Source organism: Propithecus coquereli, unplaced genomic scaffold, assembly GCF_000956105.1.
Source record: "Propithecus coquereli isolate 6110/MARCELLA unplaced genomic scaffold, Pcoq_1.0 Scaffold127, whole genome shotgun sequence".
Classification (NCBI taxonomy): domain Eukaryota; kingdom Metazoa; phylum Chordata; class Mammalia; order Primates; family Indriidae; genus Propithecus; species Propithecus coquereli.
This window is the reverse complement of record NW_012136858.1, coordinates 6,956,205-6,983,984: the sequence shown is the minus strand read 5'-3', so window position 1 is coordinate 6,983,984 and position 27,780 is coordinate 6,956,205. Positions and strand designations below refer to the sequence as shown.

Genomic DNA, 27,780 nt, shown 5'->3' with positions numbered 1-27,780 from the left:
AAGCACAGAAGAAGTAACATCCAACTCTGGGGAATCTGGGAAGGACCATATAGAGAAGGTGACATTTTGAGTTGGATCATGGGCAATCAATGGTGGTATCCTGGACAGAGAAGGTAGAACAAAGCATTCCAGGTAAAGGAAACAGCTTGCATTTAGGCACAGAAGCATATGAGAAAGTTTGGTGTGTTTAGACAACGACACAGCGTTTGGTTATGGCTGGAGCAGGGTTTTCAACCTCGACACCTGACATTTGGACCAGGTAATTCTTTGTAGTGAGAGAATGTCTTCTGCATTATAGGATTTTTAGTAGCATCCTCTTACCCTGCCTCCCTGGCACACACTCTAGTTGTGACAACCGAAAATGTCTCCAGATATTGCCCTATGTCTCTTAGGGAGACAAAATTATCCCCTGATTGAAAACTACACTAGTAGAGGGTGGCCAGATATGAGCCCAGAGAAGGAGGCAAGGGCCAGATCCTTCAAGCCACTGAAGGATTGAAAACAGAAAATAGGCATTTCCAGAGGCCTGCAGAAACAGGTGTATTATTGCATTATCTATGGGTTATGGCAGAGTTGGACAGCACTTTTAGATGATTTGGTCTCGAAAATCTAGCATGGAATTCCTGGATTTTAGAAAGCCCATTTAACTTGTTGAGATCCTTCTACTAAGGACCCCTTTCCAGTGGTGATTTTTCTCTTGGCCATTTGCTTGGCCTTCTCAAGGGAAGGAGGGGCCATGGACTGCCTCAGTGCTTGGAGGATGCTGGAAAATCCCTCTGTGCACTTATCCTTTTTCCCTATATTAAAGTTTGATGAGAGACTGTGGCTACTTTATCCTATCTGAAGAGACCAGGACAAAAACAAGCAATTGTTTTTGAGAGGTTCTCATTTGGCTGAGCCAAGCCAAAGAGAAAGAAACTTTGTGCTAAGTTTTCTGCTCCACCCCCACACCCCATCCCAGCTTAAACACTTAGCTTTAAGCAATCTTTGAGAAGTGAGCTTCTGGAATACTGGAAGGTAGGCAGGTGTTCTGCCACAGGGTCTTGACTAAAGGGGAGTAGGAGAGGTGATTTGTGGTTGCACACCTTGACTTCTGTTGATATTATTTAGAGTTTGGTATACTGAGAAGCTAAGACAACTCTTGGGTCATCTCTGATCAGCAAGCACAGTTTGCTGTGATAGCTCTGCCCTAAGTTTCTGCAGGGCAACTGAGGACTTGATGTCATCGATTCGCTCTCAACACACAGCTGGGAACCAGACTCCTCAGAAATGTCAGGTGTCTCAGTAGGTGTGTCTGTTGCTTGCAAAGTTACTATGTTCTGCCTGAGTGGCCCTGTAAGTGCTTTATTTTATTGTAATTGAAAGTAGTAGTTAAACTTGATGTGTTACCTTTTATAGGTCAGCATTTTTCTTAGGGTTTTCTTGGCATCAGACAAAGGATAGGTTACTCTCTGGGAAGGAAATAGCTCTTCTCAGCACAAAAAAATTAGAGCATCATCTCATCGATTAGGGTGTGTAAGTTAGAATGTTGGAAATACCGTTACGGGTGTGACTGACGTTCTAAGTGGATTTGTTCCTAGAAAGTTAGAGATACTTGAATTGCGTATTCTCCTCTTCCTTGGACACACACTGTAAATACTCTTCTTTCTTTCTAAACCCCAGGTAGCTGATGGGACACTTTCATTAGGGAGGTGTCAGGGTGGCCACAGCGTTCTGGGGTCGTTTGTTATTCCTGTGATGTGCCAGGGCAATGCTGGTGGCAGTTAGGCACTGATAGCTTTCTTTTGGGTCAATCAGGAGATCCCTGCAGAAAACAGGAATGCCCCACACCCCCATGTACACAGGGATTGGCAGTTTGTCTTACTAATTTAACAGATCTAACCTGATAGCCAGTGAACTGCTATTTACTAGATAGGGCCTTCGTTTCTCACATTCTCGAACTGCTGTCTGTGCCAGGGTTTGAGAAAACACCAGCAAGGGGTGCAGTTCTGGCCGTCGGATGGCCAGCATGTTGGTTCGTTAGTGCTGGCAGAAAAGAGGGTAAAAGGCTTATCGTGAATCTGTTCTCATCCCTGAGGCTATTGTACATGTAATACGTCAGTTTGATACTGGACTCATAAGGTTTATACAGGGTGGACACCTCACATTTATTCACCTTTTTAATATCATAAACAGGCTTTCATGGTTGTACATTCTGAGCCTTACGTGTTAAGGAAATTTGGGGGCATATCTTTTCCCAGGAGACTCATTGCCCCACCCCTCATGCAGACTTGAAAACCATCTTTCTAACTTTCATACATTCTTCAGATCTTTTTCTTAGAGCTGACTTTCCAATCTGTATATTCATCAGAAACTTAATAATTAGGATTTAAGTTTTAAATTTTGTCAAAAGTCTTCATCCTTTCTACTTCTTTGGTTATTTGCCTGTTAATATGTGTAAATATATATTAATATTATAGATATTATAAATTTTTACTATTCAGAAGGATTAATGTTTTGAGTTTTATCTGTGTTACCTGTATGTTCTTATGCTATAAAGAGAGGATTTTAGTGTGTTGCTTAAAAAAAAAAATCATAGCTGTATGGGAGGCAAATTGGACAGGATGGGATTTTGTAGAGACAAACCGGGCAGTATGATGAGCATTCAGTGCATCCCACTACGTAAGTTCACAAAACCACACCAGAGAGAACAGTGTTCTGCTCTTGAAAGATCTCTTTTCCTTAGCAGTAACCTTGGGATTATGATCCTTTACTCTCTCCCTCGTGCTCATTGTTTTTATGAAGGCATGTTACCTTCTCTTCTCTGCCTTGAATTTATGAGGACACTCCATCTGATTGAAAAATAATTGATTTTTCCATTGTTACACAAAATGGACCCACTCCCTCCCCCAGCAGTGAAAAAAAGAATCTTCTTGAAAACGATTTCTTCCTTGTTATGTTCAAATAAAGCCAGATCTGATTTTTATTGCTTTGGACAAATGCCAAAGCATCAAATGAAATAAAGTAGTGCCTTTTATCTCTTTTAGTGGGTGGATACCACTATTTTGCTTAATTATCTGCCCAATAGAATTTTTTTCTCTGAATATTTTCCAGTATTCAGCACTGCATCCTACTGTGCCAGGTTTGAGGCAGTTTCACATTTACACTCAGATCAATATCTCTATTGTCAACTAAAAAGTAAAACTGAAATTTATTTTCTGCCTTTGTTTAGAGTTTTTCTTACTTTGCACCTCCTCATTACGAAGCAATGAAGTCCAAGTTTTATTACCCCTGGTTCTCCCGCCCCAAACCCAGCAATACGTAGCTCTACTAGATAGGATAGCCACTCCCCCAACACGTATTTATCAGGTGTGCACCAGGTGCCACACACTGTGCTTAAAATAAACCTATCAGCGAATAAAACAAAGGTCTTTGCTACCTGAAGCTTCCATTCAGGCAAAGGTGAGGCGAGTCATCACATCCAGAGATGTCATATTTAAACATAAACCAAATGTTAAAACTTTTAACTTTTTCTACTTGAAGAGCAAGTTAACAGGGATAATAGATGCAGTATAAGGAATTGGTGAATAATAAACATGTAAGATCTCAGGCCAGGTGTGGTGGCTCATGCCTGTAATCACAGCAGTTTCAGAGGCTGAGGCAGGAGGACTGCTTGAGGCCAGGAGTTTGAAACCAACCTGAGCAACATAGCAAGACCCCATCTGTACAAAAAAAAAAAAAAATAGCTGGATATGGCAGTGCATGTCTGTAGTCCCAACTACTTTGAAGGCTGAGGTAAGAGGATCACTTGACCTCAGGAATTTGAGGTTACAGTGAGCTATGATCATGCCACTGTACTGCAGCCTGGACAAGAGAGCAAGACCTTATCTCTAAAAAAATAAAAGTAAATAGAAAATAAACACATACAATCTCTTTCCTCCCCTTTTTAGGACACCCTCAGTGGATCATTTGACCAGAGGTCCAATCTACATTTGATAACCCTCCAGTGTCCTTTTTCTAAGTCCTCCTTGTGGCAGACTTTGAAGAGCTATTGCACTGAAAAACTAATGATATGGAGGAAGTTACAAGTAAAAATTAAATGATTTTAGAATAAGGAAGGCCCTGTTATTAATAATTTCTAGAGGCAGAAATTATAAAGGAAGATAATGTATTTAAATATGTAAAACCTCAAAATTTCTTTCCATCAAAAGATATTCCGAACTATTCTAAAAGACAAAAGACAATCTGGGGCAGTATTTACACATATATGACAGAGTTAACTTAGTTAATTTATTAAGAGATCATACAAATTAATACAGATTATTAAGATAAAGGTGATTCCACTAATAGAAAATAGGCAAAGAGCACAAAGATAAGACCAATAAAGGGAGAAATATGATCAATGAATAACATATAAGAAAAATATTCAACCTCAATGGTAAACAAAGAAATGCAAACAAAAATGCTGAGATGGTATTTTCCACCTATACGATTGATGAGGATTTATAAAATTTACTCAGTGAAGGTGGGAATTTGGGAACATTAGGCTCTCTCATACACAGTTAATGAAAGAACACATTTCTCAAGGGAACTTAATGTGTATCAAAGCCTAAAAAATGCACACACCTTTTGACCCAGAAATTCCATTTCTAAAACATTACCTCAAACAAAATTGTCATGGATGTGTGTAAAAATTTAGCTAAGATGTTCATCACAGTATTCTTAAAATAGTAACCACAGTACAACCAAAAATGCCTAGGAGGGGATGAAGGACATAAAAAGGTGTTCTAAATAAGTTGTGAAGAAGGCAAGTGATTTCACAGTATGTGAAGGTTGATTATTTCATTTTTTAGGAAGGTACCTGTATGCACACAGCAAAAAGATTGCAGATGCACATCGAAATGTAGAGTAGTATCTTCCCTTTGCTTTATGTTCCAAATTTTCTTTAACAATGTGCATTTTTATACTAACAATAATATTTTAAAATAAAAGACACTAAATTATCTTTAAATATGAACTTTACTATATTTAGAAAATATGCATGATAACAAGACTGGAAGGATAGTGCCCAGAATGTTGACAGTGCTTTTCTCAGAGAGGGAGTACATGGAACACATTTGTTTCTTTTTAAAAACAAAACAAAAGGTTTTCTGTATTTTCAGCTTTTCTACAATAAGCATTTGTGTATTTCATCAATCAGAAAAAAACAAACATTTAAAAACAAATACTATTTTAGCTGTTTTGCATTTGAGGTGCAACTGGATGAAGATATTTAGCAGGCAAATTGGAAACAGAGAGAGTGATTAGTCAAAACAGATTTGGACTTGGGAGTCATTCTGTTTGGCATATCACCAGGAAGGAGCATTTTAATGTACTAATGGTTTGGGGGCAGTAGTTAATAGAGAAATACTCTGGAAAAATATGCTGTCCTTTGATTTAGTGGCTCAATCTTTTTTTTTTTTTTTTTAATGGCCATTATATCTTCTTGTCAGCATTGGGTCATTTCTTCATTTACCTGTTCAAAGACACTGCTGATATGTACAAAGTTGAGCTAGATGAGTGGTTCTTAAACTGTGGTTTGGGGACCTTTGAGGAGGCAACCTGGGGCTCTTTCAGGGGGTCCACCTGCAAGATAAAGTCTATTTTTATAATAATAATGAGACATTATTTGCCTTCGTCACTTTTCTGTCTCAAGTATACAGCACAGTGTTTCAAGAGACTACATGACATGCAGTGACATCATCCCTGTAACAGCTCTTGGGATATATGCTTGTGTTTTCATGTTCTAAAACTTTCTCAGTTTTAACCTCTAACATGGTAAACATTGATAGAAATAACCCACATAAACATAGGCTCTTTAGGGTCTACAATAATTTCTTAGCCCATAAAGGGACCTTGAGACAAGAGTTTGAGAACCAGTGAGCTAGACTGCCTGTGTCCTATATGTGGCAAGCTTTAGTCTAATAAGAAGATGTACCTGGGCCCTGGGCAATGAGTGACTCTGGACACTGTAGCTCTTCTGTTCTCACCTTGTGTATCTTTAAGAAATAATTGCCCATATCCCTTCTAAGAACTTCATTTTTGTATTTATAAGGCTAAAGGTAACATTGTTGGCACCAGGCCACTATCGCACTTGTGTTGCGTGTACATTGAATTCTGTTGAATGTGGGGTGCATAGAAATGTTAAAGGCCAAGGTAGACCCCTGGACTCTGTCCCCATATGCCTTGCACTGGGAAATTCAGTGAAGTTTCAGGAAGAAAATAGGAGTATAATTCTCTTCTGAGAGGTATGGGAATGAAAATTTAAAATACAACTGACCGTGTAATCCAGTAGATGGTCAATTTGGCATAAAGGAGGGAGAAGATAAATTTAACTGAATATGTTTATGCTAATTTGTCTTTAAAATATGTGCATGTATATAACTTGTTTTTGTATGTAAATATGTATGAAACATACACATTTCAGAGAATTGCTTCTTAAGTTAGGTAGAATTATCTCTTTACACAGTTACGTCAACGATGGAAGCTACAGAAATGCTTCTATTTCAGTCCCATGGCTTCTCCTCCTTTCTGCCTAACCAGAAACGCATTTCCGTTGGTCTGTCCTCATGTGCATGGATCACCTCCGAATCTCAGAGCAGCACATGGTGGGGCAGTAGTTGGTGCCTACTTTTGTGAAGCAGTCTTCATGGTCCAGGGCATATGTTGAAAATCTGAACCTTTTTCTACAGAGAATTTGAGCGTCAGATGAGTAATTATTCTGGAGCACCTGGAAGTGAGCTCCAACCCTGAGACTCTGCACCCACTGCCCTGTCATGTGGACACAGTGATGCCTTGTCTTGTGAAGGTATCATGTGGCCTGACTTAACAGCTCCTGACCATGTCACAAAAGCGAAGGTGAATCCAAACAGGTAGGAGGTGAATTAAGGCTTCAGAGTAGAAAGGCTGGCCTTTGGTTTAAGAACATAATGACCCCAGAGGAGGAGAAAAGATGTTTTGACATGACTGTAATATCATTTCAAGTCCAAGGGGCCTAGTTGTGAATCATGATAAGTTCTTTGAAAGGTGGCTGTAGCTACTGACTATTAAACAGGTTTCACTTGAAGCAGAGAACATACTCCGTCCCACTTTATTCTTTTTCGTGGTACTTTCACACACATTGTGATTGTTGCTTTTAGAATCTTGTTCATCCTTATATTTTGAGAATTTAAAGAGGAGTGCCTACGATTTTATTGGTTGAAACAGGCTTTGCTTTTAAACGAGCACACTGCCTGGTGCCAAACTTCATGTGAGCTTTAATTGAATGTTGACGGAACGGGTGGGTTCTTGTCCCACATCACCGTATTGAACTAAGCCCACACAGTCATGCAGCCTAAGGAGAGAGGCCCTTTGGACACTTGACGTGGGCTGCGACCTTTCTCTTTGAGGCTGTGGTTGCTGAGTCTCTGTAACAAAGAGGCTAGTGGATTCTGGCCTTTGTGAATCAGGCAGAGGAATGCTTCTGTCTTCTTTCTCTAAGTCCTCAACTCTGCCCTTTCCTTTCAATTAGTAGGCCTTAATGGATACAATTAAGTTACATCCTATTTAGTTAATTGATGATTGGAAAACGTGATTAGTTAGTTACTTGGTTAATCTGTGGTTTGTCCATCTTTAGAATATTAACAATTGACTCAATTTGTCTGATTTTGCAAATGTATCATCTCAAACAGTGGGACTGCTATGTATGAAAGGAAATTTATAACAAATTGCTTTTAATACAGTTTATTAATTTGAGTACCTAGCACTTCAGATTTGCTTTTTTCTCCCCTTTTTTTGTGATATAGAGGCCTTATAATGTGTAGCTATTTGCTGATATTCTTTCCAGCTTTCTGTTATCTTTTGTCTCTGTAAAATAAGCCTAACATTATTGTTTCCTATAAGATGTTTTCAGAGACCTCATACTGTGTTATAAAATTAGTAAATGTATTAGATAAAAAAGAGAGGCCTATTTAAAATATATAAAACTACATAATTTGCAGAAATTCCTTAGTTAATGTTCAGGAGACACATATTTCTAGCCTCTCATAAATGACAGTGCTTACTTTTAAATGAAAACATTTAGATTTGGCTAATCACAGCTTATATATTCTTCTGGTTTGTTTATTTGGTTTTCTTCTCCATTTTTTTTTTTTTTTTTATGGAATAGTTTTGTAACTTCTTACCACTCTCAGACTTTAATAAAGTAGCATTATCTTGAGAAGCTAGTCTCAATTAGATATAAATATAAGCAATTAATTAAGATAACCAACCCCAGCCAGAGACGTAAAGTGTCATCACATGTCATAGTGATCAAGGAGCACCTGTTAATTAGAACAGTAGGAAAACAGAACAAGTTATGAAAGGAAAGTGTTGGGTGAAATTAGCAGTATCTGCGTCTCTTGTTATTTTTTAAATCCAACCCATAAACAATTTGTTGTGACAGCTTTAGGCTGGGATTATGGCATTTTGGATGAGGTCTGATTATAGCTAAAAATAGACACGTGTATTGAAGATCAGTAAAGGAATATTAAACAATTGAAATTTTGTGAAAGACTCATGCTATTTCATTGTAATAATTTCCCCAAAGGCACATTAGTAATGCTGCTAAATACAGACTTTAATAGACTTTAATAATGTGTACTTTAGAGGCCTGATACACAAAGGAATAATGTATAAAACATTCATTATGGAAAATTGCTACCTTTTTTATTTAATAAGAAATCTGTTGAAACAAAACCATGCACTGCCTATGGCATTTTGTTCCTGGGTATTAGCAGGCTGAAGAATAATTGCCACCTTCTTTTACACTTTTTTCTACCTATTCTAATCAAGTTGCAATCATATTTTCTTATTTGTTCCATGAATGAAAATGGGGATTTAAAATAAAAAAAATACTTGCATTGGATGGACCCTTGTTCAAATTGTGGCCCAGCCTCTCATTACCTTTGTAATCCTGGGTAAGTTGCTTAACATCAAATTCTCTTTCTTCATTTGCACACTGAGAATGGTTCTACCTATCTCACAAGGTGGTGGTATAAATAGATTAAATGTTGATGCAGTGGCGTATCCACATAATAGACACTCAATAAACGCTTTCTGTTATGATTACTTTCTACATCTGTTTCTCTTTATATTGCTTGTCCGTATGGAGGACTGTTGTGGGGGGTCAGGAAGAGGGTCGGAAATGGGAAAAGGCAGTTAAAAAGAAGCCTTAAGCAGCTCTGTAGCCACGCCTTGCACTGGGTTTCAATTTGATGTTAATGTGCTGCTGCTGAGAGCCATGCTGTCGAAGAAGAGAGAAGAGTAAGAAGCAGATGCTCTTAGAGGAACAGTGGGGCATTTATCTCTTTTAATGAGATAACATCATTAGAGTGACAAAGTGCAGCGAATCGATACTCGAAATGGACTGGCACTATCTGCCCAAAGTGCACTGATTGTTACACTTCACAGCCTTAGAATCCGCTGAATCACAAATTTCGTCTTATCTGTTATTAGAGCCACTGGCTTTGATCTCACAGAATAGATCCACACCTTAGGGATCTCCAGAGGAATAGGAAAACGGACTAATTGGATAAATGAGAAAAATCGGAGGTGATTTATAAACTGCTGTAATCAAGGAACCTCAGAGAAAGGGGATTGGGCTCTTTTTTTCCCTGGACTTCTTTAAATGGCTACGCCTTGTAACTCCCTTCCCCTCCACCGGCTCTCCTCACTCTCTGTCTGCTTCTTGGTGTAATGTCAGAAACGCTAATCATGTCAGCTGTGACACTGACAGCCCTGACATTCACAACAAAGAGACAAGAAGGAGAGAGAGGAAGAGAGATGGGGGAGGGGGAGGTGATGAAAAGCAGCAGGGGAAGGATTTTTTTATTGCACATAAAATTCATAGCTGCAGAATCACCAGCATTCTGGACATACCATATCCAAGAAAAATCAAGGAAGGCACAAAGTGAATTCTGATGGAGATTAGAATTGGGCTGGGGAGATTTTGTACCACTGGTTTATCCCTCTTCTTTTAGATGTCAGTACGTATCCTCTATTAGAATTACTGTGGCTATGATTTCTTCTTATCAAGAAAAAAATGCATTTAAATTTCTTTCCTCTTCCGTTACTACAGTTTTTCTCTTTGAAACAAAGCAAAGTTAAACATGGATCTTACCAGGAAATGTGTACTCTCTGAGGTTTTCCATTTTATTACTGGATTCACATAGTTTAATGTGAACAATAGCCATTCAGGAAAGAAGTCATTGGTGAGGGATGTTTTCTGACCATGACAAAGCTGAATGTCACGACAAAGCTGCTCAGTGTCATCCTTGGGCGCCTCACCCTGACTCTCTGCAGCACCTGCTTATGGTTGCCAGATGCAGGAAATGCTGATATGACCTGTTCCTAACAGTTGGGAATGGGCATCCAAATGCCTTTGAGATCTGTCTGTCTCTCTCAGGCACTTTCTCCATTTGGAATTGTTCTGGTGAGTGGTCTCCAGTCTCGGTCTTGGATCAGACATGACCTGGAAACCCGCTGCCACATCTCGCATATGTTTTGAATATAGATGCCGTGATCTAAATTGAGCTGAGCTCAGGCTGAATCATCCTTGCTTTTCTATAAACATGAGAATCCAGCTGCCAGCTCAGCTTTTGAGGTATTTTGAACTACAACTCTATGTCTTAGCTAGGACATCTGTCCTTTGTTTTTAATTCATGCAAGAAAAAAATTTTTAAAAAAATTTACAGTATTTATTCCATGTTAATTACCCTATCATAAAAGGAGTGCATTTTTTTGTCTATATTCCAGGACAGAAGGTGTTACAACATAGTGACTTCTCTTCAGATTGATTAAACATAGCTTTAATTGAGAACTTTGGAAAAGGCTGAGACCTCATTTTACGGTATTCTCATCCTTAGTACCCAAGTAAACTTTATATACTTGGGCAACTTGGGAGACATGCTCCTCTGTATTTGAAACAACAAAAAAAATTAAGCGACTTATTTAGAATCCTTGAGGAAATTTTACTTCTATGGGCACAAGAGTAAATTTGTACACTGTAGAGTATTTAGGGGGAATTACCCCAAAATATCTTCCTAGAAACTCAAATTTTCCTTGAAGTTTCCTTTTGTCCTAAAATTTTACATGGAAATTACATTGTTCTCTGTGATATGTTTGTTTTCATGGAAAATAACTTAAAATTTCTTGTCAATTAAATTAATTAAATCCTGTATTAGGTAATCCTAGCTGCTTTAACAAACAAGCCTTCAAAGTTGAGTGGTTTGACACAAAGAAAGTTTCCTTTCTTGCTCAACTCTCAATCCAGTGTAAGTATTTCTGAGCAGTGAAGTGCTTTTATTCAGAGGGGATTCAGGAATCTTGAACTCAGTCTTCTTCTGTCTTCTGGCCTCACCATCTGTCTTAGTTTGCTCAGGCTGCTGTAACAAAGTACTACAGACTGGGTGGCTTAAACAACAGAAATTTATCGTCTCACAATTCTGGAGATTAGAAATTGAGACCAAGGTGTTGGCAGGCTTGATTCCTTCTGAGGACTCTGAGGGAAGGGTCTGTTCCAGGGCTGTCTCCTTGCCTTGCACATGGCCGTCTTCTCCCTGTGTCTCTGCGCATCATCCTCCCCCTATTCCTGGCCGTGTCCGACTTTTCCCTTTTTATGAGGACATCAGTCATATTGAATTAGTGGGTCCGCTCTATTCTAGTATGACCTCATCTTAACTAATTAATTACATCTGTAATGGTCCTGTTTTCAAATAAGGTCACATCTGAGGTACTGGGGACTAGGTTTTCAACATAAGAATTCTTGGGGGGACATAGTCAACCTATAACACCATCTTTGAGGCTTGTGATGGTCTGCACCTAGCTAGTGGAAAGGGAGAAGGAACACTCACTTCTTAATCACAGTTGCCCTGAAATAAGGCAACATCCTTTCTCCTCATACTCCTTTGGTGAGAACTGGTCACACGGCTCCACCTGAATGCAAGGTGGCCAGGGAAGTGTAGCCCCTGGCTCAGTAGTGCCTGTGCTAGATACTGCAGATATATACAGGTTCATATGAGCCATCCCATCTTCCTAGAAAAGTATATCTGGTGTTTCCTGTTTGTTCCAGTGCTCCTGCACAAACCTATCAGAGAATACTCAAAGAGGTTATAAAAGTATCCAAGTTTGAGAATCCCACTCTAGCTTGGGTAGGAATTCATTCAGTTAACACTCCAAGTATTATATGTAAATGAGTTCTTATGGTTGCTTACTGTTTGTTTTCTTGAGAATCTAATATATTTTCAAGGGAATTTTATTTACACTACTAATGGGAACCTTTTCTCTTCATGAAATTAATGAGGTTTTACTCTCAGCCAAAAATTTAGCTTGTGGTTAGAATGATTTCCTATAGTACAATAACTTTTTTGTTACATGTTCTATTAGTACTGAAAAATGATAATATATCCAAGAGGGTAAAAAGAATATTATGGATGCAGAGGACAATTATGTAACCTACAGTACTTATTTCACATGGCTAGACTTTAGTATTTAATTATGAAAGTCTTGTCTCTCCTATCAGGTTAGTCATTATTTTGAAAGTTGAACGTGGGTTTTTATAAGTGACTAAATAATTGCTTTGTATGTTCCTTTTCAATTACAGTTAGAAGTTATGAATTCTCTGCATTTAGAACTGCTAAAAATTATTTAGATTTGCCTGTTGAATAGGTTTATTCTAAAAAAGGGGACTCAGGAAAAAAAAATTTCCACTGTAAATTTTTTGCTTCTCAAAGCAATTTGTAAGAAATTTCCCATGAAAAAGAGTGCGAGAGCAATTTGAAAAGGGTAAGTAGGTGCCATCTGAAAAACTTGGTAGGTAGTATGAAAACACATTAATACTAAGCCATAATATTTAATTTAAGATTTTAGTCATAAAGTTTCATGTCAAGAAACCACTATCTTGCTGTGTTATTGTTCTATTACTTTTAAAACACTGTTTTTACCTAAGGACTTAAAGCCCATCTGTGGTACTTACTGTAGATTTCCTTTGGGTCATAAAACCTGGCAGTGGTACTTTAGTAAAAGTAGTCATTTGAACAGTGGTCTTTTCATTTTTAAGGGTAACAGTTTTTAGTATGTCAAAATAATCTGAAGCAAGTATTTTGAGTCATTTTAAGAATGAATTCAATCCTCATTCATTTAGATGTGATGAATTCAGATTTTGGAAACAAGTCTAGGATGAACTTTTCCCTTTGTAGATATTTGACAAATAATCATTATTTTCAACTATTACCATTGTATTGAGTCCTAATGTTTTCCAGGCATTGCATGAGGTCCTATACAATGACTATATTATTGTTAATTTTCACAGCCAACTTGCAAACCAGGTGGTATTATTCCTGCTTTACAGAGGGAGGAACTCAGAGACCCTTAAATAAGGAGCCCAATATCACATGTCTAGATAAAGCAGATCCAATGTTCAAATTTGAGTATTATTGACTCCAAAACCCATGCACATTTCTATTCTGTCACATTGCCTCCTCTGGAGAATATTTTGTTGAATTAAATTTGCAATATATTGAATGAAGTTGCAAGGCAAAAGCACATGCTAAATCCCAGGATTAATGTTTCAGTTCTTGAAAGAACAAGCAACCCATTTGCAAGTGAATAAGTTAACGTAGTAGCTGGAAATTAGTTCCATCTAATCATTAAAGCAGGCCTCTAGAACTTTTACTTGACAAGTTAGTAGACGACCACTTTCTAGGTAAATGAGCAGTCTTTGACTCAGAATACTTCTTAAATATCCATTATGTGACCAAATTAGGATTCTTTAGAACTCTAGTTGGAGTTCCTTAAAACTGGTTTATAATTCATACTGTCACACTTCATCCCCTTTCCAAATATGCCCAGGTTCTGATTTTCAGAGGCAAACACAGAAAAAGGCAGCCTCAAGCCATGGGTGGGCCTGGCCTAGGGAGAAGATAAAGAAAACTTGCCAGTTTTCCAGAGAGAAGCTCAGCTAGAACCCTAAGATAAAGGAAAGATATATTCCTCTCAAAACACTTCATCTTTTCACCTTTCCTAGCACAATGATAAACCTGACTTCTGATGGTTGAGTTGTGGGATATCTGCATCATTGTAAGTTTCATCCAGTTTACTCTGCTTATGGTTTCTGCTGAGTGACTGTGGCCAAGTCACATCTGCTGTTTGAAATTTGGTGTCTCCATGTGCAAAATGAAGTAGCGGGATTAGATCAGAGCTGTTAGCCTGGTGTCTTAGGTTAGGTCACCTTCAGAGGATGTCTGTAAAATGCTGGGAAGTGAATATAATACTTGGTGTGCATATGTATTTTCCTGGAGAAAGAATGGTTCATACCTCACCTCAGATTCTCTAAGGGGCTTGGCACACAAAGAAATCAATAGGCCAGGTTATCTCTGAAGTCTTCTAGCATTCTAGTTTTCTATAAATTTTATTATACACAGACTATCATGTACAGGATAGATGAGAAAATAAATGCATCCTCCCTTTCTGCAGTGTGACATGGAAGGGAAACTCAGAGTGTTTGTACTGTAGACAACTGCTTCCCTGCTCTCTGAGATAAGTGTTACGGAATGTTTGTGGATGGTGACAAAAATCTGTTACTGGCAGAAGAGCAGAAATAGTAAATCAATTAGAAGTGAGTCACAATTTAGTGATGAATGAACATTTTTTCAGGCCGAACATTTCTTGTAGTTATCTGCAATGGTAGTTTAAAGAGTCATTTAAAATAGCACTTTCCTATTTGGAATCTCAGACATTTGGAATGTTAGTGCCTGAAAAATGCTCAGTTCACAGACCAGTTTCTACACCGAGGAAGCGGAGGCCTCAGAGGTGAGATGATACACCTTTTGCGGTTGTACCCTGAGTGTAGCGAGCATGTTGTCCTGCCAGAGAGAGCCTCCTCATATGTGTCATGCATGGCTCAGCAGATTAACCAGCCTGAAGCAAGAGCCCTGTTGTAGATAAACAGATGGAAAGATAAAGGAAAACACTCTCACACCTCCCCTTTTGGAAGGGAAGAAAGAGAATTAAGTAATGTCCCCTGTCCAGCTATTTAGTTCGAAGCTATGGAAGCCCACTCTTGAAGTGTGACTTGTGTAGTCACTGTATTGAAATGACACTTTACTACGCTCCAGAAAATCCTGGCTCAATTAAAATAGACAAAGACCATTTCTTGGATGTTTAGATATGCCTTTTAAAAAAAATCAATGAAATTTACCTATACTATTAATTCTTTCCAGAAATTCTATTTCTTTTTTTTTCTGTTGGTAGATTTTTAAAATTTGCTTTTGACTCCTTGATATAAATGTCTACAGGTGTGTTTTTCAACCATTTACTCTTCCAACTTCTGCTTAAATTTTAAGCATTTTGGCTCTGTTTCCTTAGGAAACTTTGTAAAAAGAGAGTAATCATGGTAGGCCACAATAATATTTATTATTTGTCTGCAAAGTTGCTATGAACAGTTACTGTTGAAATTTATTATCTAGGTTGAGCCCACAATTCAAAGTCAAGAGGAAGTAAAATGTTCAGAGGTGGCCTTTGGAAACTGTTGTTATTTGATTTAATTAATTTATTTTTTAATCAATGCTGAAAACATAAATACTCAGCCCCCTTTTGCATTTTTTTTTTCATTTTAGTGCCACCAATCCTTATTATAGCTATTTAACATGAACCTCTCATGATTATAAATCACTTTTTAGAGTTGTCTGAGCTAGACTGGTAATATGAAGTAACTATATCAAATTTTTCAGTAGGAACAGAAAAAAAAGTATGAAGTGTTATTAATTATATATTTTGACTCAGTTGACTAGAGTAAGTTTACAAATGATCAGTGCCTCTTTTAGTCATGAATGAGTACACAGTATGGGACATGTTTTTTGTACCATATATAGTTATACATGTATTTTTAATAGATAAAAATAAATCAGTGCCCGGTTACCAAATAATGAATACCCTCAAAATTTGAATTTCAAGGAACAGTGGCAGAAAAATATCATTTAAAACTGAAACTATCACAAATCAACATAAACATGGCTGAAATTAGCTATGTATAAAATTCCCAGATGATCACCTCTGCTTAGATAACTCCATGGTCCAGGTGATGATATCATATCCGAAATAATAAATAAATAAATAAATAAATACAGATAATGTTAATTAAACTTAACATGTTAGAATTTCTAACATGTTCATTCAGAAGCAAACAGCTGGCAGCTGGTCTATATGACAGTCACCAGAAGGAGTTGGGGAGCTTGACATTTTTAGGGATGTTCCTGATTATTGCAGACCACCTGGCCACTGTATGTTACTAATACGTTGTAAGCCTTTAGGCTTGATGACACCAGCCTAGGACTACTGAGCTCTCTTGCCAGCACCTTCTGAACTTCACTTTTTCCCCAACAGTGAGAGCTCTGGCCTTAGCACAGGGGGACTTCAGCTCTGCTGGGAGCTGCACTGCTCATCTAACTGCATGACCTCCGTGGAGTCCCTCTGCCTCTCCAGTCCACAGCCTCCTCCACTCTGCAATGCACACATACAAAAAAATACTTCAAAGAGTTGTTGGAGAGCTCATTGAAATCACTAATGTGAGAGTGCCTAGGACAGATCCTGACCCATAGTAGGTGCTCGGTAAATGTTTTAATTTAAAAAATATATAAAAAGAATAACCTGACTCCAGTATTCTACTCTTCTGGGAAATTCTATTTCTCTGTGTAAATTGATCAGTAAGCCTTCCAGTTTATCTGTCAGTCTGGCTTTTATGACCTATGTCTATGTGAACAGATAGAAATGATTTCTTTTTTGTGCAAAGCCAAGTCCTCAGTGGGCCTGGCCTCCTGGTGGCCCATCAGTTAGCAGGAGCAGACCCCAAAGAAGGGGCCTTCCAAAGCCCTCAGCTGGCTTCCTCTGCTTCATTACTATAAAATGATGTCAGTGCTTGTCAGAGTTCTGCAGATTGGGCAGAAAAGTTAAGTGTTTTGTGTCTTTCTTTTTTTTTTTTTTTTTTTTAATAAGACCAAGAAACTAAAAGTATTCATGTACAGTAGCAAATGAGAGAAATATGAATCCTACTTACAATGTATTTTTTAGATGCTGGTTAACCTGGTTTATTTTTACTTTGACAGATACTTCCGGTTAGGGGGTGCTTTCCACAGAAAGATTCTATTGTGCAATAGAAAAGTCAGTAAATTTTGTCTCTAGGTTTCCTCCAGATCTCTCAGGTGACCACACCCAAGCCTCAGTATTGCCATGTTCTCAGTAAGAGACTTGAGTTATTTCTTTAGTATATGTTTTTAGTTTCCCCCAGGAGGCTTTTGTTGGCAGAATTTGTAACCTTTTTTTACAGGACATTGTGCTTAATACAGAGGAAAACCAACAATGTACATGTGGCAGACTCAATTTTTTTTTTTTTTTTTTTTTGCTGTTTTTGTCAAATGTTTTATTGAGTGTAGACATCTGGAGTACTGTAAAATATGCATTATCTGTAGATTCAAAAAGGAGCGAGCCACATTGTCCTCACTGTCAAATGTGTCATGCTTAGCATGCATGATGGAGATTAATGAAGTATCATGAGAGTGATATGGTTCCTGAAAAGCTTCTACAATTTGGAGTAGGGTCTTAATCACATGAAAAGCAAAGCTGTTCACATTTAGTGAACTTGCATTTCACTGGAGGTGTACAATATTTTAATTTTAAAACAAAAATTATTTGTAGAAGATTTCCCATCTCCCCAACTTTATTTTTCCCTTTGGTTTTCAGAAATTTTAATTTTAAAAAATTACATGCCTTCTGGAAGTTGTACATTTTTCTGAGCAGTAACTAAAATCTATTTCTTCTTTGGTTGTTGAGGTGTGTTAAATTTGAAGAAGATAATGTCTCCATCTTCAACAATATAATTTCTGCCCTGTTGTCTGTACTTTCCAGCAGCCTTGACTGCATTTTCAGAACCTTCTGCTTTAAAGTCTTCATATTTCATTACTTCAGCCATAATGAATCCTTTTCAAAATCTATGTGCATCTTTCTTGCAGCCTGAGGAGCCTTCGTCCCTTTCCTGATGGTCCATGCACGCACTTCATCTGGGCCTGCAATGAAAAAGTATTCTTGCTGGAGTGCTGCAAACCCAGTCTTAATGATCTTTGGCAAAGTATTTTGTGTCATGATCGCTTCCAGATACTTCTTTCCCTCCTCAGCACTCAATCCTTGCAACTTGAGTTCTAAGGCCCCACTAACAGGAATGACCAAGGCACCTGGGTCATATGTGTCCACCCACTCTTTAATTTTGATCAACCATTTGTTTTTCTTTCTAATGTAGTCTTTTTAGAAAGATTAACCAAGTAGACCATTGGTTTTGAAGTCAAAAATAAGCGTTTATTCAATACTTCAATCTCTTTGTCATTCCAGTCATGATAGAAATGAACAGGTTTCTTTTGATCTATCACCCAGGATTTCACTTTGCACATTGTATCATATTCAGGTTTTAGTTTTTTATCTTCTCCTCTCACAGCCACCTTTTCTAGGTTGTCTATAATGGGCCCAATGATTTCCTCATCTTTAAGCTGAAGCTCTTCTTGTATTATTTCTATATCTCGAATAGGATCCACACTTGTTCAACATGCGTGATATCATCATCTTCAAAAGCACGTGTTAGATGAAAGATCCCATCATAGGCACTAATATGAGATAAAAAAGCATTTCCTATGCCCTGCCCATTGTGAGCTCCTTTCACAAGGCCAGCAATATCCATTACATTTAGAAAGACAAGGATTTTACTTGCTGGTTTGTGGTACTGGCAAAGAAAGTCACTGCTTTCATCTGGCGCGGGTACTCTGCTCTCATTAGGATCAATAGTGCAGAATGGGAAGTTTTCCACTGAAGCCTGACTATTGGTTGATACATCGAAGAAGGTAGATTTCCCAACATTTGGCAATCCAGCAATACCAATTTGCAGTGAGGTTCCAAATCTTCCAATGATTAGGGGTGGTTTACTTCCATCACCTCCCCTTTTGGGGGGCATCATGCTTGGGGTGGGTGATGATGACACAGGATCTCAGCGGCAGTGAGAGATGGGTCCTGCTAGCAGCCAGAGGCGGGGAGGAACAGACTCAAATTAAAAGTGAAATGATTGTGTTTATCCATTGCTTTTTATTTCACACTTAATTAGTCCCCTGAAGTCAACAAGGCCTTAATGGTTAAGATCTGGCACCCTGGGAGTTATCAGGCCTGGTTCAAATCCTAGCTCGGCCACAGAGGAGTTATGGGACATTGGACACAGTTCCTAACCTTTTCTTTACCTTTTCTAAACCTATCATCTGTAAAATACTGATAGAAACACCCACTTCCCAGAGCTCTTTTGAGGATTATGTTACATCATGCACATAAAGCACCTGGTGAGAGCATCCCATAAATGTTAGCCGTTATGGGGCGGGGGTGGGGCGGGCTGCGGAGATGAGGACAGAGTTCTTGAAAAGTGAATTCTCTGGTTCAGTTTAATAAGCACCTGGAATTTCATTTGCTTGCCTCTCTGTTTCATGATAACCTTGAAAGGAACTGACTAACTGAAGCCAAATTTGATGCCCTGTATTTTAAATTTCTAGTTAGAATACCACCTTGAAACATTGACAGTCATTTGTACCTTTTTGTAGCCACTGCACTAAAAAAACAAAAAGCTACTGTTTATAGATAGCAAGGTACGTCTTGAGAGTGAGTTCGGCAGGTGTAGTAATCTTGGTTATGTTTTGGGGAATCATTGGGAAGAGCTTTGAGGGCTCTAGAAAACGCTAAACGGAAGTTGCTCCGTTGGATACAACTCCAGTGTTGTAGGAGTGGTTGAACTTAGGGCTGTTTGGGTTTGATATTGCTTCTTCAGTGGAAAAACTCTTCTGTGTCTCTTTCTATTTTATATTAACTCCAGGAGCTGAGTCAAAGGTGAGTCCAGTAGATGAGTTAGTACAAAAATCAAACTGTAAATTCATCCTTAGGAGTACATCCATTATGTAACACTGAAGTGGGCTAGAAGAGATAAAATCACTGTTTTTCTTTATTCTTTATAGTAGAGGGTGAGTCTTCTCTAGGAATATACATGCTACAAAAACAAAACAAACAAACAAAAAAAGCTCATCAACACATTGTGATTTTAACAGGGGGGAAAGGATGTACGTTCTTATTCTGAGTCACTGTCCAAGCATCAATAACACTAAAGAATGTTCCAAGCTGGCTACCAGAATGAACAAGAACCAACTGCATTTGTGTAATCATCATAAAAATTATGTTCTATCTGCATTTTTAATTGAGCCAAACATTGCACAGAATTAGACACAGCCTTTGCTCTCGAGGAGTTTACAATGTAAGACAGAAGCTACTAATGTGTGTAGACATGAAGACAAATTCAGTTTAACATTTTATAAACATAGTTGGTTCCATTTCATGCCTTTCCGGACTTCCCAACCCAAGTAACCCATCATCAGATGTCATTTCATCCATGGGATAATTTTCTTTTTAATTTAAATAACTTGTTTTTTTCTTGACTATAAAATAATACATGTTCATTTTAGAAAAATTGTAAAATAAAGTATAAGGAAAAAACAAAAATCACATGTAATTCCACCACCCAGACAAAACTATCAAGTGTTATATTTTAGTGATGTTTTTAATATATCTTTTTAAATGTATCTATATGTCTTACATAACTGAGATCTATAAATGTAGTTTTGCTGCATGCTTTTTCATCTAATGTATCTTTGCATGTTTTCATATTGAGAATTTTTTTTAAAACACCATTTTTGTGGTTTTATAATATTAGGATAATTGAGAATCCAGCTTTTGGTCCCCTGAAACAGACATTTAATGTTTAAAAAGTCAAAGGAGCATGCTAACTGTTCACCGGCCCATCCAGACCTGTTTCCGAGATAGAGCTATTGTTCACCTAAAGTGGAAACTCACCGAGCTCTGCATATTTCCTCAGGCTGGGTGGCTGTTCCGTGCTGTCTTCCCCCATTGACTTATCAGGCTCCATGCACACATGCACATTTGTTTATAGCAGTCTTCCTGATATGCAGCCACGGCGTGGGTTTTGGAAAACTGCCCAGCTACATACCATTCATACCGGCTGACATTCAGCTTCTGGTAGCTAATCAGGTACTCTTAACTCCTTCAGTCTCTAAAGAACTCATCCTATAGTGCCACCGACTGACTGCAACACACTGGCTAATTCTCTGGGGGTTTCTATTCATGCACACAAATGAAAAGAGACATAATGGTCCAAGTGTTGGGAAAGGTCACTTGTAAAAATCACCAGCCCCCTGTAGACCATACCATAAGTGACTGCTTGAGTTCATACTCCTTCCAGCTTAAAATGATGTTTCCTGAAGCACTTTGGAAGCAGCTAGAGTCTCAAGGGGCTTCGCAGGAGTGACAGAGACCATCCTTGGCCTCCTAGAGGCCAGGATCCTGGAGAATCAATGTGCCCCTGGGCTGGGGCTCATCCCTTGTGAGTTGCCTCATCACCCCAGAGGCCACCCCTCTCACAAAACTTCACGTGGTCCTCCACTTCCCCCAGGAACTTGGTTGTCTTGTTACCACTTCTGTTTCTTGTGGAAGGTAAGCACCATAGTATAGAGCTCGGTCTGGTTAAGTGGTGGGATAGGAGATGCGAAGGGGCAGACGGAGGGAGGTTAAGCAGAGTAGTAAGATTGCCTACAAATATTGGATGAGGTTCAGAATCTTTCCCTTATCTCTGCCAACACATAACCTTTTTCTCCAAAGCTGATTTTTACTCCCTGTATTAAACAACCTTTTTTGTATGCAGGAATCTAAAGAGGAAATGCTCACAATAATAGCAACCAGGAAGGAGGACCCTAGATAAAGAGGAGATGTTAAAATGGCATTCATTCTATTTACAAATATCTCCACGGAGCATGTTTCAGTAGTTAATCAGAGCTTTCTTGCCTGGCACTTTCTAAAATGATATCATTATCTGGCTGGCTATTTCAGCAGTTCCAGGAATACCTTGCCTGTGGGTCAGTATACTTGGTTTCACATAAACAACACATAAGAGCCCTTTATAATTTCAGAAAGACAGACAAGAGAAGAAACAGCTATTCAAGTTATGTGGACAAAAAAAAAATTGGCAACATCCCTCTCCTGTCTAACACAGACACTAAGAGAAGGCGTCCTCTACCACCTCTCATGGTTAAGTGCTGTTTGTTTTTCTCTCAGACCACACTGAATGTAGCCCATTAGGAGAAAAAGGCACCTTTGAAATTCCCATGGGAGCACATGCCCATTGCTTCACGGATGATGTGAAGTCTTGGAATGAAATCCAGCCATCACTCATTAGCCAACTTAGCTTAGCAAACCTGGACAGCTAGCAGAACTCAGTCAAACATCCTTGATTTCAAGCAGCTCACAGAGCTCCGGGAATAGATCAGGAAGAACGGCGAGAGTGAGTTACTCCAATAACATCAGTTTCATCCATTTGAACTTATCTTTCTGAAATCTAAGGATTATGGAAATTGATTTGCTAAATGCTCTTCCTGCTTTCATTGATGGCAATAGGAGCGAATAAATGACCATTTTCTTAATTGGGATACTATTCACAATTAATTCTTGTTAAGAATAATTCAGTTTTTTTAAAAAGCTTTTTGCCTTGCTTAAATCTATGCTAGATAATAAGGGATATTTGCGTTATTAGGTATATTAGAATTTCACAGATCATGCTTCTCACAGCAGGAACCTGCAATCAGTCAACAATTTACAGGATGGGCATGTAGTCAAAGCACAAACTCAGCTAATTACTGTCTACTGCAAAATCAGTGTAAACATAAAGATAAATTGAGTTGATTATTTGTTCTCTATTCCATACCACAGATTAGATAATGTCTCTGAAAGTGAATGCATTCTATGTCTTATGTAAATATCAGTCATTATTATTTCTGTAAATAATCTCGCACTTAAGAGGTAAAGTTTGGTCTGCATTAGCGAAAATGCTTATACACACCTCACACTGTAAGTGTGATTTCACACCTAAAGCCAACATTTGAGTGGGTTTTCAGAGCTTTTTGTAGCTTATCCAGCTGTTACTGAGTTGGAGAAAGACAGCACTGAATATCCACCTGTGTGAGTTGTATCCTCTTTACTGGTAGGGATGTATTATATGTTATTTAAAAGCAAGGGATTCTTGGCCTTGTGCATTGAAGATTGTGTGTTCATGTGCCTGAGTGTTGGACCTATTATGTATCTACCTCATGAATTAATAAGCTCTCAATCTCACAGTTTCATGGGACCAATATTTAATTAAAGACTGTGATGTGCCAAGCACTGTGCGAGCCACTGGGACTAGGTGAGGGTGAGAAAAGGTATGGAGCTCAGTAAGACACCACGCTCTTGAGCTGTCCATGGGAAGGTCAGCACCTAGGCCCATGGTCAAAGCCAAGGTGAGAACTGCTAAGAGAGGCCTATCCTGACCCTTGTGGGTACGGGTAGTTCTGCCCGAGGGAAGTAGGGAATCCTTGATGGAGAAGGAGATAATTGAGCTGTGTCCTCAGGAATATGGAGGAGTGTCCCAAGCAGGAAAAAAGATGAAGAGCATTCCAGATAGAGGGAACAGTATGTGACAGGCCTAGAGGAAGAAAGCACGTCACATGTTCAGGGATTGGCAAGATGTTTTCATTTTTAATTTACTTGAGAGAGGAAAACAAGGTGTCTTTGATTCAGAGATGAACAGATCAATAAGAATTTCATAGCAGCAGTGACCAAAATTATATGTCTGTGGCACAGAGGTTTGCTATCAGCATCAACCAAAAGGCCTCATGACTGAGATCTGTCTATAGATCTACTGCATCTATCGTGCGATCATGCTCCAGCCCAGAAATTAGAGGTTCGAGGGACAATGAATTGTTCTGAAAGGAACTCCTACGGTTAACAAGTGATGGTCTAGAGCTCCGTCCTAGACATGCCCACTGCAGGGTGGGTGAATCTTGCGCTGCACAATCATGCACAACCACCATAGATCAGAGCATAGTTGCCCTGCTAGCTGTACAGGTCCTGGAATGCTTCAGAGCTTAGACTGCGGGGTCAGAGAGACCTACAAGTTCTGGTTCTTCTGCCATTTACTCAGTATGGAACTTGGGGCAAGTTTCTCTCCTTTCTTAAAAAAAATAAATAAAACACGTAATTTTATGTATTTATATAATACAAATGACTTTATATAAGAGCGTAAGTGTGGTAGTAGCATACACATTTTTGAGTTCCCTTTTTTCTTAAACTTTTCATTTTTTGCCTGGCTCACTCTCCCCCCACCTTTCCCCCCTTCTTTCCCCTCTTCTCCCATTTTAACTGCCCACATAGCCTGCCATGTTTTTCCCTCGTTTGTGTAAATGTATAAATGTATAATCACGCGCACACAGACACACACAGACACCCTCCCACACGGTGGGAGCAAGGGGTTGTCATTTTGTTTCACAGAAATGAAAATGTTATACAGAGTGTTCCCAAAGTGTTAAGTTTTATTTCAGTAGTATAATTGCTGTAAACTTACAAAAGAAATATTTGAACGTTTAATTATTTATATTTTTTATACTTATTTAGTTTTGTGAATTTTGAATAATAAATTTTACTCTTATTTTTTATGCATAAGTTTTTATGTTGAATTTTAATAAGAACCATTGATGTTTTAAAATGTTAAATATGCAACCTTTTAGGTGTTGTTTTATGTAAGTATAAGGCATTTATACTTCTGAAATTATTAAAGTTTAAAAATATACTAAAACTTTTGGAACTCCCTGTTCCATTCTTTTTTTTATGTCTTTTCTCAAAAAACTATAATATATTGAAATCTCTTCTTTTTAATGAGTGCATAATATTCTATAGTGTAACTGTTAGAATTTATTATACCATTACCCTATTGATGGTTATCTACCTTGGTCACAGTTTTTTTGATCATTACCAAAGCTGCAGTCATAAACATCTTTGTACATGTTCTTGCATACACTACTATTATTTATGTGGCATAGGTTCCCAGGAGTGGGATTGTAGGATTAAAGAGTAAATGCAATTTTAATTTTAATAAGTGTTGCAATAAATGGCTTTAGTTAATTAATAAAAAAATGCCTTAGATTTTAGACTATTTGAAAAGAACATTCACACGAATTATTTGTTTGATGCACACAATGACCTTTGAGGCAGGTAGAATAGATATCATTGTTATTCCCCTTTTATTGATGGGAAAATGAAGGCACAAGACGCTGAATGGTTTCTCTTAGTTATCCAGTTAGAAAGCACTCTACTCCAGTCTAGAGCCAAGCCTCATCCTCAGAAAGCCCCATGCAGTCTTTCTTTACCTACATTTTTGGGTTTGATGGATCAGTTAAGTGAAAAATCTTAAAAATCCATTAAGAAAAGGAAACATACCTTTGGTTATGCCACCAGGAGAGGGCAGTAGTTGAAATATATTTATTCTCCTAGATAATTAGCACCCCCAGCCCCTTTTAAGGGCTGTACCTTTGTTTCTTTGATATTCGTAATGCCCTACTTTTAGTTTGGGGTTACTTGTTGAAATCTTGAAATCTTTATTTAGATTTGGTGGATACATTTCATCAATGATCAGTTTCCTTGGATATTTTTTAAAAATTTATAGAAACACTCATTAGAGTGTGTCCCTGGGTTGTAAAAGAATACACATTTTTTCCTTGATTCCCTTAAAGAACTTCTTCACGTATTCTGTGTCTGACTGACTGTTGAAATTCCACTTTTGCAAACTTACTGGCTGTATGATTTGCAGCGGTTCATGTAGCCCTCGGTTTCCTCATCTGTAAAAGGGGGAGAATATACTTACTTCTGAAGGCCATTATTTTAAGGAGTCATAAATGTAAACCGTTTAGCACAGCATGTGTTTCACAGTGGAGGCTCAGTACATGCCATGTCTGTGTGTAGCCCCTGTGGAGCGAGGCTAGCCCTGCTGATGCTAGCATGTCTACCAGGAACACACTGGTGGGATGTATTTAATAGTTTTCATCTATACCATTGCCAAAATTCCATTAAGCTGCTCTGCATTTTGTGCCTGATGCAAGCATTGATACAGCACAGCTCCTTAAATAGAAGTGAAATTATAGGAAGGCTCCTGGCATTTCTGGGTACTATTTTTTGAGTGACAAGTATTTTAACCACAGTGAATACTTTTGTTCCTTCAAGGGTTTGATTGAGAGGAACAGCAAAAAGAAATTTAGTTTCTCTTCCTCCAAGTGAACATTGTTTTCTTAGCTGTCTTTTTTGGGAGGTGGGAAGGAGTGGTTACTTAAAACCAATAGTGTGTGTAAGTAGGAGTGACAAGTATAGTTAGCGTTTACTCACTATCACTGATAGACAAGCCCCATAAATGTGGCTCAGGAGACATCTGTGAACAAACAGATTTTTTCTCTTCAAAAATGTTGAGAATCTTTTTGTTTCTAGCAAGAACAGCTGTAGGATTCAGCTGTTTGTTTGTAACATGATGTCTGAGTGAGGGATGATGTTTAGATGTAGTATATTAATATCCAAAATATCGTTTTAGATAATACTAAGGTGATCAGGTAAGTGGAATGAAGCCAGGAAATTCGGTGTTACAGCTGACATTTCATTCTCTCCGAGGTTTGCGAAAAGGCCACAGCTAACTTTGCATTTCCCCAGGAAGGAGGGCGGAGGTTCGGTTGGTATCACACCCTGCACATTATTTAAACACAAGGTTGGTTCATTTTCTCTTCTGTGAAGGGTGGTTACAGAACGTGTGTCTTTGGCTGACTTCATCCTGTTCTGCAGCACTTGGGAAAAGGGAGAGCCCGGGTATCTGCTCCGGACTGAGAACAAAAGTGGATGTTTCCCAGACCCTACCTAAAAGTGGCTTCTGGCATCCTCTCTTCAGAAACAACAGTTTTTCAATAAAAGAAGAGATGTTTCAAGGCTAGTAACTAGGAAGAGTACCCAGATTTATGATCCTGAATACTTTCTTACCAGCTGTGTAGTATCGTGAGAGGATGTTATGTAGAATCTGTTAGGTATGGAATCCTCCCTAAGGAGGAAAGTGAAGCCCAGAGAAAGCCTGGGACAGCCCAGAGTTGAGGTCAATCAGTGGCAGAACCGAGAACCCAGGTGTCCTGACACCTCCTCCAGCACTGTATATAAACTTCACAGCCTTTTACCCAGGGCATAAGTTGGGCGAGATTTCATACGGTCACATTTTGTGCAAAGGAGCTAACATAGGCAGTAGAGTCAGGGAGACCCAAGTCCTAATGGGAATTCTACCACTTATTAACTAGAAAGTCCCATCGATGTTAACCCCCTAAATATCAGTTTCCTTGTTTGTAAAAAGGGGATAATAAAAAATAGTTCATTGAGTTGTTATGGGAACCCAATGTGATAACATGTGAAAAGCTTAGTATAGGGCCTGGTATATAGTAGGTGCTCAATAGATGACAGATTTTTATGGGCCAGGTGCTATGCTACACACTGGAGATATAAGAAAAATAAGATACCGTCCCTCTACTCAAGTAGTTTGCAGTATATTGGGAAGACAGACATACATATAAATAAAATAGCGTGTGTTAAATGTAATTATTCCAACAAGGCAGTACATAAGGAGTGCAAACTAGAGTAGCCTGGGGAAGCTGGGAACCTGGGAAGTGTTGCACAGATTTTTGAAGATGAATAATAATTTTGAGGCAGGCAAGGATTTTTCAGGAAGAGAAGAGTGTATATATGTATACACACACACACACACACACACACACACATATATAGATC

At 38.4% G+C, this 27,780-nt stretch overlaps 1 protein-coding gene and 1 pseudogene across 1 annotated transcript in view; one reads left to right on the top strand and one right to left on the bottom strand.

The window, feature by feature from the left end:
• Positions 1-27,780, top strand: part of BACH2 (BTB and CNC homology 1, basic leucine zipper transcription factor 2) — a 253,260-nt gene that overhangs the window by 12,784 nt on the left and 212,696 nt on the right. The window lies entirely within an intron of this gene.
• LOC105805361 lies at positions 17,837-19,027 on the bottom strand (annotated as a pseudogene).